General features: G+C 41.8%; 1 protein-coding gene across 4 annotated transcripts in view; it reads right to left on the reverse strand.

Moving 5' to 3' along the window:
* ANKS1A (ankyrin repeat and sterile alpha motif domain containing 1A) overlaps positions 1 to 19,475 on the reverse strand; it is a 148,157-nt gene that overhangs the window by 56,830 nt on the left and 71,852 nt on the right. The gene's annotated exons all lie outside the window — the stretch shown is intronic.

The raw sequence follows: 19,475 nt of genomic DNA on the forward strand, positions 1-19,475 counted from the left end.
AGCCATCTATTCCTCTGCATCACTGGAAAGAACTCACAAAATTCCTCTGAAGAGCACCAACTTTTATTGTGGAAGGGAAAAGACCTCAAAAATCTAGTTTACACTTGACAAACATGCAACCCTCCTTCACCAGTGGCAAAGAAAGCCCTAGAGATGAAGTTCACATTAACTCTTTTGTGGCATGAAGCATGTGTGCTTCACTTTGGCCTCTGTTTCTTGACTACCTTCCCCGGCCTCAGTTGCCCTATTAAGGCACACTTTGCTTTCAATCTCTTCTATTGACAGCAGAGATGGATGCCAATGTTGGCAAAGGCAGCAGCATTCTGAGGCAAGCACTTTTAACAGCCTGGAAGAGAGAGGTAAAGACAATCTTATCCCCTGAAGTAAACATCTCAGAGGCCACAACTCCAGGCAAATCCCATGCCATTTAGTCAAAGGAATTGTAGTCAAAGGAAAACCAAAAGAAATTTTAATTGCCAGGGAATCTGAATCTCCTCACCACCTTCTTTCCTGGACCTGGATTTCATCATCAAATTTAGGGCAAAATTCAGGTTTTACAGGTTAGGATTTTTACAGAATCTAAAAGACCAAATAGAAGTTGTACTGTGAATTTTCTTAAATGGCAATAGCAACCTTTCTAAGACACAAAAATAACCTGTGACACTGATCAGGCTAATTTCACTGTCCATGTTAAGAAACTCAGGAAATTGTGCATCAATAGTGAAACCTGGAATTGTTAGTTTCCATATTTAAAGCATTAGTAGCATAGGTCAGAAAAAGTAATTAAAATGTGATTTTTAGCTCATAATTACAACCTGCTATGGTCTCATGAACAGCAGTGGGAGACCCATTAGAGGCTCAGATTCAATTCAAAATCTGGATGTTTAACCCAAGCTTCAGCCTGCAACGCCATGCAGGAAGCCTCTCAGGGGGTGGGTGGTGTTTTACTTTTGAGATATTTCTGGTCACATCTTAAGAATGCCTCTTGGGAGATTTTGGTACAGTTGCTGCTGGATCGGAGGCAGATGGTCAGGGGCATACAACAAGAGTGAAAAAAATTCACAGAACTTATTTGGATCTTAAGGAAAGGTTTGGACAAAAAAGGTTTCTTGGTACGGGCAGGCAAGGTTCTGACTTTCTTCAGAGTGACTCACTGGCTTTAGAAAAACAATCTACTTGAAATTGTTATCATTTGAGAAAGCTTCTGAGCTTACTACCCTATGGCACTCACCCCCAGAGCAATGGAGGGTTTTAGGGCTTCAAAAAAGTCTAAGGGAGTTGGTGCCCAACTTCTGATGAAATTCAGTGGGAGCAGGGAGCTTAAGCTTCTCCAAAAATGCTAGTCATGAAAGACTTCTGCCAAGTTAGATCTCTAATCCAATCCTTCCCATGTACACACAGTGGATGGAGCAATTCACTTGTCATTTTACATCTCTGTATCAGGAAAGAGACATCTTGCAATCAATTGTAGAAGACAAAGGTTTTACTAAGGTGTGAAGGTTCACTGCACCTAGATGCCATTGGGATGGGTATTTCTAATGTACTTAAGATAGTCAGAACTATTTTACTAAAGGCTTTGACAACCAGTTTGAAATGTCAGCTGGTAAGAACCAGGGAAGAAGGAATTGAAATATTTTCTCTCCCCATCACTCCCAATGGCCATTCAGAAGCCTACCTACAGAGCTCCTCCTGCCAAATCCAGAGAAAGAGTATTTATTGGCTTTCTTCCCCTAGTACCTTTAAAAGGACTGCCTAACCTTCAGCTGGTAGGAACTATTCTGACCCAGGCTGTCAAAAGATCACAGATCTCAGCAGGTCTGATACTAAGGTGACAAGTCAGGTCATCAGTGTAACACCAGCTATGCATGTGTCAAGGTTAACATAGCCCATCTGTGGTCAGTAGTGGCCAGAGAGAGACAGACAGGTGGAGGAATCAGCCAGTCTGAACATGGCAGTCTGGTATATGAAGGTTTTGATTCATAGAAGACAAGCTCATTTACAGTTTTAGTCAAAAATAGAGACTATTTGTTCAAGTGGATGAATTTTCCCTTCATTACCAGAGACTGAAGGACCCCTGTAAAAGGATCAGACTAACAGTAAGGAGGTGAGGGGGGGGGGGAAATATCCATACGGATTTTACTGGGCAAACAAAGGCAGCCCTTTTAAAAAGCCCAGCACAAAAACAAGCACGTAGCAGACAGTGCACTTGATCTTATAGCATTGTGATCTCGGGAGTCTTTTCTTCCGATAAAAGTTACAGGACTGCTCATCATGTCATTTGATCTCGCTAGTAAGGCTCAGACATTTCAGTTCAATAGAAAGACCTGGAAACACAGCTTTAAGGGATAGGGGAAGATCTCATTTCTTCAGCTACCCGACAGCCTCCGTTTTAAATTGGCAGCTCGGCAGTATTGACACAATAGAAACGTGGGATCAGCTAAACTGGAGCCTATTAAGAGGAAAAAAACCCTGAATTTAAAAGCCAACCTATTTCCTCCTGAGAGTGTCAAAGGCAATATTGAACTGACGCTTATTACAGTTTGCGGCTTCTAACTTTTTCTTTAGCTGGGGATGGAGAAGCAAACTCTCCTTCTTCCCCTGCGTAACCCACAGCGCTCCACAATCTTGCCTTTCACTTAAAGGGACCATTTCTAGCCCTCATGGAAATACATGAGGCTTGGATAGATTAACTCACTACCGTCAGAGTTCCAGAAGCTTAACGGCATTAAGCCTAGCACATAACGTGTGCGTGTGGTATTTGCTAGAGTGCCTGAAAAGCCCACAATTTCCTCTTCGTAATAAGGTGGGCTAGATGAATTCCCCATACTTGCACAGTTGAATGTGGACTGTCCACAGGAGATAGCTAATACACAAACACTGGAGCATAATGTAGTTATTGCTGTGATGACCATGTCCTCCTGACCCTCTCTGGGGGTCAGCAGCCTTCTGCATTGGATTCCCATTTTAAAACAACTCTAAATACCAGCTAAAAACTCAGCTCAGTTAGACCGCACTGTCTAGCATCAGCAACAGCAGAAACTGAACGTGTGTGGAGTGGAGATAGAAATCAACCCTATTTTAGTCCTTACAGTTACAGACAGCTCTGCAGTAGACAGCATAACTAACACTTGTTAATCTTTTAAAACCATCTACAACACTTGTTAACTTTCACTCAGCAGAAGCTGTCTGCCATTTGTGATTTTCTTTACATACAGCCCCATGGTGATATGTTACCTTTTGTACCCTCACAGGGGAGGAGACCCACTACTTATGAAACACTGGTTTAATCCACAGATCACTGACTCAATCCAGGGGTCATCAGGCACAGAAAATGTTATTACAATCTAAAGCAGAGAATTTCACCTCCCCACTCCTCACTTTCTCCCACTCTTTAAGGTCAAGTATTCTATCAAGCTCTTGAAAGACACTCACCAGTAAGTTATATAGGCTTATCATGGGTATTTTTTTTCTGCTTTTATATAGCAGTTGTAAGGGGGTTGAAAAAATTTTGCCTTCAAAAATAGGGGCTGTCAACCTGAAAAGGTTGAGCAACACTGGATTAACCATCCCAAAACAAAATGAATCAAATGTAAGAGCACCCATTTCCTCGAGTCATAGAAATGGAGGGCTGAAAAGGACCTCGGGAGGTCATCTAGTCCATTTCCTGTCCTCTGCTGCATTCTCAACTGTACTCCAAAGCACCAGGATAAGGAATAAAATGGAAATATTTTGGAACAAGTATGCAGCAATGCAAGTGCGTTCTTAGGCTCATCTCTCCTGCTAGTGCACTATTAAAAATAACAAGGTTTAAACATAGTGCTTCCACTCAGACTTAGTTGGTTCTAGCCTGAACTCAGACCCCTGGTTATTTTTTTGGATTAACCCACCATGTTCCGTCTAAGTACTGTTAATGGGTAATTTTACATCTAGAGGAGCCATCATAACAGTATTCCATCAACTGACAACTGGCCTCAGTAAAAGAATTTCATTTTAAAAAGCTGTTAAAGAAAGTAAAGAAAAATCAGGACAAATATTTGGCCACAGCAGCATAGTAAAAGCTGTGCTACATAGCCAGCAGAGGACGTGCTTGATGCTGAAGATACAACTTCTCCCCTCCACCCCCAAACACACACACACACACACACACACACACACGGTCCTGGATTCTGACAGTGCACTCCCTCAAGAGAGTGTCGGGAGTAAAGGCATCTTTCTGCATAAATGGCAACATGACCAAACAGAAAATACTGTCTGGCTACGGACACAGTCCTAGATGTGACCATTCAGCCCTGGTGTCCTCAGGCAGCCACCACCGAGATGGCCTCAGGGAAAGACAAGCCCCTTCAGTGGGCACAGACAACACGAGTGCCACGTCAAGGACAATGCAGGTCTTTAAAGAGTCTCCTCTCGTCTTTGAAGGCTACACATGAAAGAGGGCATTCCTTGGTCCCCTTGGATGCACTATTCCATAGTCCAGCACAGCTAGCTCTGAAGTACTGTGTTTACTCTCTCCTGCCTTGACAGACATGAAGCTGCAGTGCCCATTTTAACACTTGCTCTGATTTTCCCCTGCAGAGCTAATATCTCAGTCCAGAGCCAGCCAGTCCATTTATTCAGCGTCCATGGAGAGAGACAAACAGAGAGGTGCATTAACAAGTCACTGGCTCTTTTCTCATCTCAACAAGGAGACAGTCTCACGCAAGTCAGGCTGTCAGCATTGATTCATTTGCATGCAGGAGGTAGGGAAAGGAAACTACATTCAAAGAGCACAGAGGCAAGCAGGGATTTGCTAATTTGACATTGACCCCCTGCAGCCAAGACTTGTCATTTGTAGTTTTCTGGTGGAGCTTAAGTAAAATGTGACCTGTGATTAAAGAGCCCTGAGATTTGTAATCCACACAGACCTGGGAATTTTGCACTTAACCCCCACTTGCGGCAACAGAGATTCCCAAGGGTACCTCAAGGTTATCCCTACAGAAATAACATATGCCTGTGATCTGGATAGCCACAGCTGTTTCAGTTGCTGAGATCTACAGAAGCCTAGGCTGTGGTGTCCAAAACGGTTTTCAAAGCATCCCCACTCCCAGGAAAATGGACAGTCAAAATACATAGCTATTTTCGACACAATAATCAGCCCTGCTGTTCCGTAACTACAACCACACACACACACACACCCACACCCCTCTTACAATCACAACCAAAACAAAATCTTCCCTGCAGGACACAGGCCTTACAAAATTGCTCTGTTTAAAGGAAATCTACATTTCCTTTAGCCAAGAGAGGATAGCCCGCTGGATGGATACATTTTGTGCATGCTAACTAGAAACGCTTTAACAGATACTATAAACTGAGCTGCCATATGTCTAAGACTTCCATGAGGCACTCTCCTCCCTCCCCAACCCCAGCCCATGCACCAGCCTTTTCCAGGGAGACTACTACCAGTACTAGAAAGTCAATACCTTCAGGGATCGTTCAGAGTACTGACAAGTGTTCCTTGCAAGCAATCCCTAGGTTATTATTATTCTGGGCCATGGAAAGATTGCTTCTACAGGGATAGCTAACAAGACAGAACAGTTGGGATTTTTGAGTTTTTTAGCTGTATTAAGTATTTTCCCCCTCTTTAAAATGTTTAATTTCAGCATTTGTAAAGTCAGGCAAGGAACACTGCAAACAGGTAAGGATAGAGTCAGACATTGCACAGGTAGCTCTGTTCTCATGCAGCTCTACCAAGATACCTCAATTCTGCAGTATCCATATTATTCCAATCCTGGTCAACTTGAACAGGGATTGCACATCACCCCAGTCTGTGGGCAACCTGGAGTGAGTGCATCATCCACCAGGAACTAGTATGAGATCCAAACAGTCAGTCCTTTCACTTAGTCAGGATTTAAAACCTAGATGTCATTATTTTATTTAAATCCTTTCTGCTGCCCAGAAGTATTCTGAAAGTTCCTCCTGTTGGAAGGGAATTGCAGGGGGCTGACCCAGATGTCATTTGGACACTGTTGGTGATGCCCCAAAAGTATTAGTCATTTACATAGCAGTTTAAACTATACAAGTGTTAGTTCTATCACCACCTTCATTGGACATCATCCCATTTTAAAAGGAGACTAAGTCATGTGTACAAAGCTACACTACAAGTCAGTCCCATGCTCGTTCCTTTGGTCCTGTGTATTGGTTGCTGAAACTAAACAGGATGCAAATCTAGTTGGACAGAACTCTGGGGGTGTGAACATGTATGTTTGGCAGAGGAGTGAGGGAGAGGGGGAGAGTAGCACCTGCTTACTTAGAAAAAGACCTCCAGTTTAAGGCTCAGTGGCAGACCCTAACATCACCACTTTCTCAACAATTAGACTCCTCAAAAACCCTCAACCCATTCTGGCATCATGTACTAGGTAACAGGAACGAAGAGCCATGAAAGCAGATCAGTTATTGTGGAAGTTTTTCCCTCCTTACCACCAGTGACTAGATACGGTTAAAGGTGAATTGTGAAGGTTTTGCTAAAATGCATCTAAGACTCCAAAGGAGAGCACTGGCTGTGAAACAGCTGCCTCCCTAACATACCCACGCTACAGCCTTCCTCCTCTAGTCTTTTTAGTTGCTTCCTTAGCTTATTTGCCCCTTTGTGGATAGTATCTGATACCACTTCGTGTGCCCTTCAGTACTTGAGTCTTGGAGATTTCAGTGGAAAAAATAAATCCCGTCTGATTAACTTCCTCCACTTCTAACCCTTCTTTAGGTTTCCCCTCTGGCCTTTCCAGGCCCCTACCTGCAGTATCACCCCAGAAGCTTGACCGATCAAAGTGAAGTTAGGCCAAGGCACATTAGCAGCCCATGTACGCTGGCTGACTGCACAGGGGTTTAAAAAATGGCAGCACAAAGTTAACTTTATTCTGACTATTATTATACCCACATTTAGTAACAAACATGCCGAAATAAATTGCCCATACGGTCTCTGCCATATGTATAGCATTAGTGAATTATAATGACAATTATGCTAGTGCTGGAGGGTAAGGATCTATTGGGATTTCCAGTATAAATCCTTATTATCAGGGGTTCATAACTCCTGTGTACAAACTTGCCGCTAGCAGAAACTTAGACAAGATTCCAGCCCTGCAGCATATTTTATTCTTGAAAGCCACATGCAATTTTGGTTTAAAAGGGCTTCATCATTTTAAACGTACATAGCTGCAAAGTAAGTGACAAGGGCTACAATTTCATTATTTTTTCAACTCCTGCAACTGACCAACAGAATGGTTTGTTTTTAAAATGAAGTGTCTACTCCACACAAGCGCTCAACTCCTGATACTTAAATAATTTCATTTTGAGGTTCATATTTCAGACCGCAATGGGGCATCTGTAGAATATGCATAATTGGACAATTCGTTATTTCCAGTTGTATGGATTTTCTGGCAGCCATTATCAAGCCAGCATTATTTTGGGGTTGGCAAGAGAGAAGCGAAACAAAAATCACTGAAGAATGCTTTAGGAACACGGATGTCTTTTTGCTTGTAGGTGAAGTGTACTCAGCTCAGCAAGGGATGCCTCGTGACTGATATGTCTGATCCACCACAGCAGGAATTAGATGATTCACTGTATAGCAAGTCATTCAGCAGGTTGCTGCACACTGAGTTGCAATGCCTCCATGGTTATGTAGGTGGGTTGCTATTATACAAGGGTGCTGAATACAGGGACCCTGTGACTGTGGGACCAGACAACAGCAGTGAAATGTTCAGCTGGGTTTTTTAAATGCTAAATTAGAAACATTACCTCAAGACTCAGGTAACTTCTCTTTACCATCTAACACACCCTAAAAGCTAAAAATGAGTGATGGGCAAATCTGCCACCCTTAATTGACATCCTGATACTATTTTACAGGCTTCTCAAGGAAGGGGTGATCTTCCAATATGAGATAAAGAAGATAGTAATGACTGCTGTAATTCCTCAAGCTTTTGAGAACTTAAAGAGGGAACCTTAACTTCACAATTGAATATGGACCTCCAGTGACAGCCCAGGTGTAACATTATTAGCGTATGGAAACCGAACTAATCAGTGTTGCCCTGATTGCAATCGTCAAGATGGGGGAGGGAAAGTTACTTACTGGTGAACAAGAAAAAGCAGAGATGTGAGTAGCGGAAAAGCGCCCAGTACAGGGCACAGATCTAGGTTGCACATCCATATATTTTTTAAAAAAAAGCCAGAAATTCATTGCAAAAGTGACAAAATGGAATTCAGCCTGAAAATCTGAAATGTACTCAAGTCAGGAAATGAGAATTTAATTTTGACATCCAAGTACAATGGTGAACAACTCGTTACAAATATACAAGATGGTTTGTACAAATGCTTTAATTCTGTGGCAACTGCAGATTGTGGGCACACACACAAATGGTACGTTACCTACAGTGAAAAAATATTCCAAAAGGCAAGCTAGTCAAGTTGCTGTTGCTTATGAGTTTCCTGATTTCAGTATGTTTATTAAGGCATCATCAAGGAAGAGTATTATATAGAACCCCCCAATAACTACACATCAACGAATGGTGGGGAAATCTGGTTTACTTATTCATATTCATTAGTGCCGCCTCTCCCAAACACTCGGTGTATTACAATATTCTTTAAACACATACAGTTTAATGAAAGATATCAAGAAAGGGTGCCATACAGATGGCTATAACCTGCACTAGCTGCAGTTTCCACATTCTTTGCAGCCTCATTGCACTAATCTAACCTCAAAATGACAATGGCATGGACATCCATAGTAAAGCCCAAATCCAAAAGGAAAGGCTGCAACCTCTTTCCCAAGAGCCAGCAGGAAGCACACTTGGTAATACTCTGTTCCTAGAGTATACAAAAACAGACAGTAAGCCAGGAAGGCCTCTGTGCTGATATGCTCCATTCATTGGAATGCAGATATAATTTTTGATGTTTCCTCTGGTTGCTTCCCCATCCAACAAGCATTGGAGTTTAGTCTTGTCTCATTCAAGTCCCTGATGGTTTATCCAGTGAAATCAGGGCATAAATGGGCTAAGCTGTTTCCACCACAAAAAAACAGTCAGGCATCTATTATAATAGAGACCGTAATTCACACTTTCTCACTGAACACGAAGGGTGGCAAGACAAAAATCTGGCTGAACCTTGATTGAGCATGCCTTTGGAGCAGAGGTCCCACAGTATTCTCTGGGATCTCAGAGAGAAAGGAATGAAGCCACACAAAACTGTCAACTACTGACATCCCCACAAGATCAACAGTATCAAAGAAAGCTGACAGATCTGAATTGACAGCTGATATTCTAGCACCCCTAGAAGAAAACAACAGCATATGTGCAGTCTCTGTACTGTGTATATTTAGTTCTTAAAACAAACCTGAGGGGAGGATCAAGAGACTTAAGATTCCTATTATTCATTTGTCACCATCTTCTCTATAATCCAAAGCTGGGAGAGTGGAGATGGGACAATAATTCCATCTCTGAGGTTGGGTGACTACATAAGCCATTCTGAGTTTTTATCTCTGTTTATGATGTTTGGCTTATGTCATCCGCAGAACCATTCCACGGAATTACAGCCCCATAAATCTCAGAACAAACAGCTAACTACATATAGTAGATAGCAGGCTCCGCTATTATGGACTTGGCAGGACTAATATTGAAGGCCTGAAAATGTAATGCTGTTTTTATTAATCCAGGGAGAAGTTATGAAAACAAGTCAGCTGTCCAAGAGCACAGTAAGTACAGAATAACAAATGTAACAGTTAGCACATTATGTCCTTTTCTAGCCATGTATATAGTCCAAACACAGCTACACATGGACTCAGTAGATTTGTCAAATATTTATTTCAGCGCATTCTCCAACTGTTCATTAGTGATAGAGAAGCACATTCTCTCTCTTTCTGGTTTAATATGGTCTCAGAGAAACTCATTTCCATGAAGGGCAAGGGACTGTTGGTTTATATTACCCTGCAGTTTATGTTTCAATATGAATCACAAGATGTAGAGCCCAAAACATTTTTTTAAAACAGAATTTGTAATAAAACTCTAAATTTCAAAGTGTGGTGGATTCACAATTTCAGACCGCACTGTGCACATCTGCTCACAAGACCACCATTCTCTCTATATTTATGCCAATGGGGTCTCACCTAGCAAAAACAGCAAAATGCAACATGAAACACAAACAACAGCGGGAGTGGACTGTTGAAATGAAAACATCTTGTCAGCTTCATCTTGGAATTTCCTTGCCATTTGTCACTTTACATTGTATACACCGAAAGTTCCCAATGCACTTCATAGTCTGTGCGCCTGTATTTTCATAACATCTTTCAGACAAACGGATGTATACCATGAATTGCAAGCTTCTCAGCCCAAAGATCATACGCATTTATATGGCAGCTAACATAACAGGTCTTTGGAGTCTTCATATCCTACTGTAATATTACATACTGTACAGGGATCACTTCACTAGTTACTGAAATGCAGCCACCTCTGGGGTACAACGTGGAGACTATTTAACTGCACACATAGCAGTTTAAAATAGAAAGTGAACAATTAGTTAATTGAAGCTGCAAGAGAAAATTAAGGTAGACAGAAGGCAATTAGAGTGAGAATTTGGTAAGGGCATTAGCACTGAACATCCTAGTTCTTAGAAAAAGTGTCATGGGATCATAAATTGGTTGCATATCTTTTTAAAAATATTCATTACACAGAATGCATAATTTACATTAAATGCATCAAAAGCTTCAATTTCAGAATACTGGGTTAATATGCTATTTAGCAGTTAAAGAAAAAACAGACCACAACTCCAATGAACTAAAATGGTTATATTATTCCAGTATATTGGAAACATACATTCATTTAGCTACATATCCAATCCACTGCCTGTGATTGGTGACCTACAAATATGAGGGAGAAAGAACAGAAGTCATTGTGCATTTAAATCTGTATTTAGGGTATAAACATAAATCTGTGTGCAAGGGCATAAAAATTCCTCCACATATATAGTAGCCAGTATTTAACCTGCAACATCGCTACACTGTTATAATGATACCATTCAAGAAAAACAGTATTTGCTTAGTCCTATGTACAAATCTTGCTGTAAGACCATGCAACATATTTGCTTGAGAAATGTGCTTCTCAGATCAAAACAGAGACCTTTATTAGAAAAAGGAGACTCTTGTGCATTTGGACCGAAGGCTGCAGCCATTCCTTTCAGCATGATTTGCCCACCTGCGCTCCGCCGCCTACAATAATCACAAACTGGTTTCTCGGTAAAAGTCAGGATGTTAGTTTTGACCTATAAAATTCTTTATGGTTTCAATCAGTTCCCCCTAGTGTCTTTCCTCACACTCAAACAGCTGATATCAGCCAAGTAACTTGAACTGGCCTGGAACTGTATGGAGGACAGTGCACTAGAGGACCCGCAAACTTGGAACTTGCAATTCCCTTTATTCCACAAAACCCTGGTTTACAGACCTCCAGAACACACTGCAAAGCCCATTTATTTATCCAGGCTTTTCCAAAAGCAGGACTTAGGCAGGGAGGAGTTGTAGTAATGTGGATTGTCTACTTCGTTTATTATGGTATGTGTGATTTTAATAGGTATGCTATCTATATACAATGAATAAATATTTTCCAAGCAATCCACTTGCTAAATACACACCTCCAGCTGAAAGGAAGGAGAGTTTTTCAAGGTCTCGGGATAGAAGCACTCCTACCACTGGAGGTGTCATCTTCTAACCTAGAGGTAATTGCTGGAGTCTGATTACTTTATTAAGTCTATTTTAAGAGACAGTCAAGGACACAAAGCGTGGGGTAGACATGCTTGATTAGAGTAGTAGAAATCAGAAAAACACTGGCCACATTTACATAAAATATAAAACATTTCAGCATTTTAAATGGGTGCAGAGAGGAACTTTGGAATTACCCCTCAGAAATTAAAACCAGCACAAAAATGAGAGGCCAGAAAATGTGCCAAGAATATTTTAGTTTGCAAACAGACAGACCTTGCCTGGTCCTGCAATTCAGAGGACAAATTAAACATGAAAATTCAAACACAAACAAAACAATCCCCCCCCCCATTTAAAACACACAAACTTGCTCTGTCTTGGCACTTCATTGATAGAACATTTAGAAGAACTGCAGAAACAAATTATGGAATTCAGTCAGATACCACCTTAAAGCCCTCAGCTTCCCATCATCAATAAAAAATATACAGTGAGATGCATTGTTTTTCCATGATCAGATTTTGACTTGAATTGTAAGTATTTTAATGGTGATCTACACACACAAGCCATAAGGGAGCTGTTACCCAGCAGGTAAGTCATACTGGCTTGTCAGAATAGGTATTATGTTCAACTCACAAGATGTAATTTCACTAGCACAAAAATAACTGTTCTCGCCCTCTCTCAGAAATCAATTTTTTGTGAATAAAACATTTGCAAGCTTTGTTTCAAACCATTTTGTAGCTCAACATTCTGCACTTTTTGATAACGTTTTTATGAAATAGTAGCTTTTGCACCCAACAAAATAAAAGTTTTGTATTTCAGGGTAATTGTTTTTAATCTTCACCAAAAACAAAAACCTCAATTTACAAAATTAAATGAAAAAAAACTCATGACTACAGGACCACCGCAAAGCAGGTTATGTGATTTTTGCTAGCCATGGCAAAACATACCAAATCTAAAATCCTCAAAGGTTATGAGGCTTAGAAAAGAAGACTGCCCAAATGGTCAGGGCACTAGCCCAGGAGTTGGAAGAATCGGGCTCAATTCACTTCTCTTCCACACACTTCCCGGTGACCTTGAGCAAATCATAGTCCATCTGTGCCTAAGCTTCCCATCTGAAAAATGGGGATAATTGCACTTCCCAACCTCACAGAGGTGAGGAGACACACATTCAAAATTGTAAAGTACTTTGAGATCTACTAATAAAAAGAGCTAGGTCCTGATTCACCTAAGTATTCAAGCAAATGAACAATTAATGTGGCCCACCAGCTTAAAATTAACCTATGTCCTTGGTACCAGCTCTATTGGGACCTAAGAGCACTGAGCTCTTAGATAGGTGAAAGGACACTATAGATGTGCAACAGTTTACTCTCAACGTTGATATTAATGAACTATCAACCATCAAAAAAGACGAGCCAATTCAACAGCATATCTACAATTCCTAGGAGGGGAGAATTGAGAAAAGCCATTCGACTTGATAGTAGAACATTATGCTCCACTCCAATTATTTATAGGAAAAAAGGGCAGGGCACAATGTTGTCCAGTGTTATAAATTAGACATGAAGCATTAATTCATCAGCTAAATAATTCACACTCTGGGGAACACACACATCCAAGTGATTTTTGACTGAAATCTCTGTTGGATTGTGCACTTCCTTTGTCTAACAAATCTACAACAACAACATCCATGTTTTATTTACAGTTCTCTTTAATTCTCCTTTAGAAGAAGGAACTCTCCCATGTCGAAAGGGCTAAAACTACAACACAAAGAAGTCACACCACTTTGGCTAAGTGCTGGTGTGTGGACTTAGCATGGAACACAGAACTTCATTAGAAATTCTTCATGGAAGCTGCTCATTTGATGCTAGACATCTGTGAATATGGTGGATTAAGGAATATCAGGAGCAGGGTCTGAAGCTAATTCTCAATGGCCTGGCTGGTTCTTTGCTACTGCATGTAGGGTACAGGCCACGTTTTTTCTCATTGATAGATACAGCCCTAGAAAACCAACTAGTTCATGACAAATATTGCAGTGCATTACTATGACACCACAAGAGCGTAAAAACTGAAACCCTTGATGCTTATGGACAGGGTGAAGAAGGTGTAAAAAGGTCACGATTCACTCACTGACAAGGGAAACCTAGTGCACTGGCTACCATACCTCTCTGACTGATCCTCATAAAACTAAGGCCCCTTAAATAATAAAGACAGCTGTTTAGGGAGCAATAATTCTGACCAATTAACTGCCTCTGTGGAGTCAACCAGACCAGAGAATGGATTGTATGAGAAGCCGGTTTTGCCAGGAACTTGTGCTCCAACAAGAGAAAAGATGTGGTACATCTCCCTGTCACGAAGTGTTATTTACCCCTCCATATAACATTCCACAAAGGGGTCACCTAATAAAATTAACAAGCAGAAGATTTAAAACAAACATAAGGGAGTACTTCACACAACCAAGTCAACCTGTGGAACTCATTACTGGGAGATGTGAAGGCCTCAAGTACAACTGGGTTCAAAAAAAAATGAGCTACATTCACAGAGGATAGGTCCATCAATGGCTATTAGCGAAAATGGTCAGTGATGCAACCTCACACCCTCGGTGTGCCTAAGCCTCAGAATGCCAGAAGCTTGGACTGGACAACAGGGAACGCATCACTCACTAGTTTCCGTGTTCTGACAGTGGCCGGTGCCAGATGCTTCAGAGGGAGTGACTGTCAGAAGACAGGCTATACTAGACTAGATGGACCACTGGTCTGATCCAGTATGGCCATTCTTATGTTAGCTTGGGTTGCCAGATTCCACTAAGAACCTATGCCTGAAATGTTATGCATTTAGCAGGAACTAAATTTACAGCACTTTAGCTGTTAAGCGATATTGACCCAGAAACCACTTAAAAATGACCCACGCTCAATACAAAATTCTAGCTGAGAGCGCACGCGTAGGCAATTTTCCATCTGTCTAGGCAAATCAACTGTCCTATGTCACAAATGGGCAGTCTTTGGAACTTTGCAGTGGAAGCAGTGCTTTACTTTAGGCATATGCTTTAGAATGTGCAACTTAGTGACTGTACAAGAACCCAGGCTGCCCCATACTGAGCTGTATCAGCACAGCTGGATTTCACTGCTCCCAGAACAAAGAAATCTGATGAAATCATCCACTGCAGCTCATGTAATACAGGTGGAAACACTGATGTGTAAAGAGGAAGTTGAAGAGATGAAGACTCATGGTTCAACATATCGGAACATAAGATTCCTGTGCCTTCCATAAGTCTCAAATCCCTGGGGCCAGAGCAGGTCTACTCTCTACATTTTCTAGTTTTGCCCAGTCACATTTTAAATATTGGAAACAATGGGGATTCTACCCCTTTCTCTTGGAGACTATCCCACAATCTAATGGATCTCACTGTCAGGGCTGTTATCCTGATAGTCCACCTGGGGAGGTGGGGAGGAGTCTCTTTTCTTAATTTCACCCCATTGTTCTTAGTTAGACTTTCTACGTTATCATCCTTGTTTATAAGCCCTTCAAATGCTTATATATTAGATGTTTATAGGCTCATAGAACCTAGAGTGTAGAGATTAAGAGTACCTATTGCCAAAGGTCATCTAGTCTATTTCCCTAGTCAATGTGGGAGAGGTTGGGTTCTCTACAGTATATTTTAGAGAGTCTACTGAAGTCCAGCAATTGGGCTTCCACCATTTCCTCTGGGAGGCTATTCTTCAGACTAATAGATCTCAGTGTAAGGAAGTCTATTTACCACAGTTCATAACCATGTGCTCTGACTATGCAAAGTGCTATAGCATCTTGCTGCAAAGGCTGCTACAGAAAGGTATGTCCTGTCTCAATGATGAGACCATTTCTTTGACAAATAAAATATCAGAATCACTTACCAGATAGGATCCACATAAATCAAGGTGGTTATCACCAGCTTCTTCAGTAATGTGACAATAGCCCTGCACTTTTCATCTATACATCTCAAACCATTCTACAGAAAAGAACCCTCTCTCCCCTGCCCTCACCCCCATTTGACAGATGAGGAGAACAAGCCATGGGAGGGAAGTGATATTTGCACACGGTCACAGAAGATCAGTGGCAGAGCTAAAAACAGAACCCAGGTCTTCCTGATTCCTAGTCCTGTAGCCTATTCACACTGCCTACCCAGAAAGGCTTGGCTGTTCCGGTTTACACACAAACTTGGTAATCAGCAGTAACTGTTACGTTTACACAGGAGTCTAAAAACATTAAACAATCAGTGCTATCTCCACTGTCCTGCCAATTGCTGGTTTGCACAGTTACCTTCTTTCTACCTAAATACACTCTACAGTTTGAATGGGATATTCTTTATTTTATCCTAAGCTGTTGTGTACCGGGGGGAGGAGTTAAAACATATGAACTCATATGCACAGAGTGAAACCAGAAATTGTTCTACAGCTGAGAGGGGAGAAAGGGAAAACAGATGCATCAGCTATCATGCTCCTGAAGCTGGGTTGCCAGCATCTCTCTGCATGGCACCAAATGGTGCCCTCCCCTTCAGAAACACGAACATAGTTTATTCTCTCATATAAAATTCATAGTGTGCTGTGACTGCTGCGTGCTCATCTCTTGGCTGCTAAATATTCATGAACCAATTACAAAAAACAAATTTATCGCTTTAGCCCTCAGCCAAGTTTTGAAGGATTCAAATATTTATGCTAACGAGAGGCTCTACCTCATGCAGTTCCTTTCTCACCCAACTTTATTCCCATTCAAGTGAGGGATCAAGCTGAATTTGAACGTCTCTCCCCCCCTGCATGCTGCACTGCTGTTTGCTTTGATAATGCCTACCCCTGGCTTGTGAGGCGTTTATATGAGAACAGCGGAGGGGGAGAGTGTGTGTGTTCATATTCACATGAAATAGCCAGTGGGTCAGGAGACAGAAAGGAAACAGACAGTGAACAGATTCTTTTGCAGCAATGAGTACAAAGTAACATTGTCATATTATTTGGACCAGGGCTGTGGAGTGGGGAGCTGCTCTCCACCGCAGTCAGCAACAAGAGAAATCTTTGCCAAGTAAATCATTTCTTCCCCATCCCACCCTCTTGCTGAGACGGGCACAACCTTCCACTTCCAAACCAAGAGAATTCAGCTATCTGGGGAAGGAACTCTCAGTAAGGGATGAGCCTGTTAAGGGGTCAGACCTTTCAATGCAAAGTTTACCTTCTTTCTTCACAATCTATGGGCCTCATTTGGCACCATTTGAGACAGCCCAAGAGCAACAATGGTTTAGCCCTTCTCTGTCCCCAGTTTTCTTTTCCCATCTGCCTCATGAGTTCACGAAGGTCACTCCTGAAACACTTGACTTCAGGACGAGGCATACTCGCTTTTAGCAAAGCCACTGGGTGAGACGACAATGTTTATATTGCATACAGCAACGCAGACAGGGACTCTGTTCCCCTGTAGCTATCTGCACAAATTTTAACGTTAATGGAATAACGTGTGTAAATCTGCCGTGCACCAACGGGAGACTATCCCACTGCCAATACTTGCACCACAAACACAGTCAAAGGCAGAAGAGATCCAGGCTCAGTGAGGTTTTACATTAACCAGACACTCATGCAGAGGCTGTAAGTTACATCTTAATTCAGCAGCAGCTGCATTAACCCATCCAGGGAATGGAGAAAGCCTTTGAAAAAAGAACCACAGATATTCGTTAGTCTTAAATCTCATCACTGCTGTTCTAATGGCCATCAGACCACTCTCTCTACTGCCCATTTAAGTTGTCGCAAGACAAAGCTGCTGTGGTTGTTTCCTTCCCTTGCAGGTGTGAATTTTGGGACTGGTGAAAAGGGAGGTTAGAAATTTCTCACCTGTAGGGATCTTGCAATTTTAAAATGTTTCATATTGGACATAATCACTTACCTTAGGCCAAGTATATTGCGGGGCATGCAATGAACCCATTACACTGCACAACTCTCCCTTCACACTTGCCCCTATAAACATGCTGTACTGACCCGCGCCTCTCCTGAGCAGAACTCAGGAGATCAAGCATCAGAGGCCCAAGCCTAGCCTAATGAAATAATAGCCAATATCTTCTGTAGTCCTTTCTCAGTAGACCTCAAAGTATCTTCCAAAGGAGGTCACATGATCATTATCCCCATTTTACTGCTGGGGAAACAGACAGCAAAGTGACTTGGCCAAAATCACTTAGAAAGTTAATAGTAGAATTGGGAATAGAGTCCAGGTCTCCTGCACCCAAGATCAGTGCTCTATCCACTAAGCCACATGGCCGGATTAAAAAGGACAATTCCATGAGATGAGTATGCTGTCCCAGGAATCAGGAAATGAATAAGGTTTATTATTGGGCCACCTAGTCAACTCTGTTCCAATGCATAATTTAAGCCCTACAGGATTTCAAACACCTGAAAATGCCCAGCACAACACTGTCTCTGAAGGAGGTCAGAGAGTCAGGACAAAAAGAAGCACTGATGCTCCATGAGGGTTAAAAAGAAAATCAAAAGAAACGATAAGACATTAGCAATTCCTAGATGACCAGGGGACAACAGCAGTGAGGAAAAGACAGCATAATGGGCCCCTGATCTTGATTGGGCCCTCCAGCTGCTGCTGCAGTCCAAGAGATAAAAATAGCTGTCTCTCAGGATCCAACACCTCCTCCCACAACACATCCCTTTTATTTATTTATTTATTTTTTAAAGATTCAAACATATTCAGGTTTTGAAAATAAAGCTTTAAATTAGAGCGGTTTGATTTTAGATTAAGGGTAGTAATCCTTTACATTCACTCTCCCTATCCTCCTCTCTCCAATTCTCTTCCTAGTCTGAACCGTTACCAGCAGGTCACTATGACACTGCGGATTGTTCTGTAGGTTAGCTTGTCTCTGTTCCATCCAGTGTTAACATGGCAATTGGAGCTGCAACCTATCTGCAACCAAGCAAGGAGATAGATTTTCAAGCTTGTCCACCTGACTACACAAAGCAGGGAAGTTCTAACAAAAATTACACTCTTTCTACAGGTCCAACCACTGTAGAAACGCAATCCCCAAGAGGGCAAACAGCTGGGCTTTCCCTTAAGCTCCTCTGAAAACAGTCATCAGGGCAGGAGGAGGAATTTCAAATGAAGTGTGACGGCAGCACAGCAAAATTACTGAGTTCCGGCAGATCAACCTTCTACTTAAGAATCAGTCCCTTATAACCCTGGCCTTATTGACCCAGTTCATCGATAATGGCAAAGACACTGTAACCAAGAGAGCTGTGGAAGACAACTCAGTGGGTGTGAAAGTCTCCTGGAAGCAAGATGGAGCATGTGCCTCAACAAAAGGAGGAGGCCCACAGAGACACGTGCACAGCTACCTGGGAGGATTTTTGTTTAGCAGTATTGTCTGAGTACATCCTTTCTCCCTCGGGTAAGTTTCACCCTGTGTAATTGATAAAAGGAAACACTTAATTTGGATTGCATAGTGACTGCTGAGCCCAAATCAAAACATACACAGCCTAAGCCTGGGTGAGGAAGCGGTACAGTCACTGACATTTTCACTAGAACACCATGCAAGTGTCCCATTGGGTATTGATTGCCTTTCACCATCCCTTTACAAGCCTGGCATGCATGCAGCCTTCATGAATCCCATTCTCTAGCAGGGAAGGTTTCCATTTCAGTGCAAAAAAAGTGGTTTGATCTGGACTCATCTTTTACATAGCTCTATTGCTCTACCGGTATGGAATCATCTCCAAAGAATGTTTCAGTAATGCTGCAGTGCTGAATTTCAAAGGGACAC

This window comes from Emydura macquarii, unplaced genomic scaffold, assembly GCF_026122565.2.
Source record: "Emydura macquarii macquarii isolate MOO-44397 ecotype Brisbane River unplaced genomic scaffold, CSIRO-AGI_Emac_v2 contig_3220, whole genome shotgun sequence".
NCBI lineage: Eukaryota > Metazoa > Chordata > Testudines > Chelidae > Emydura > Emydura macquarii.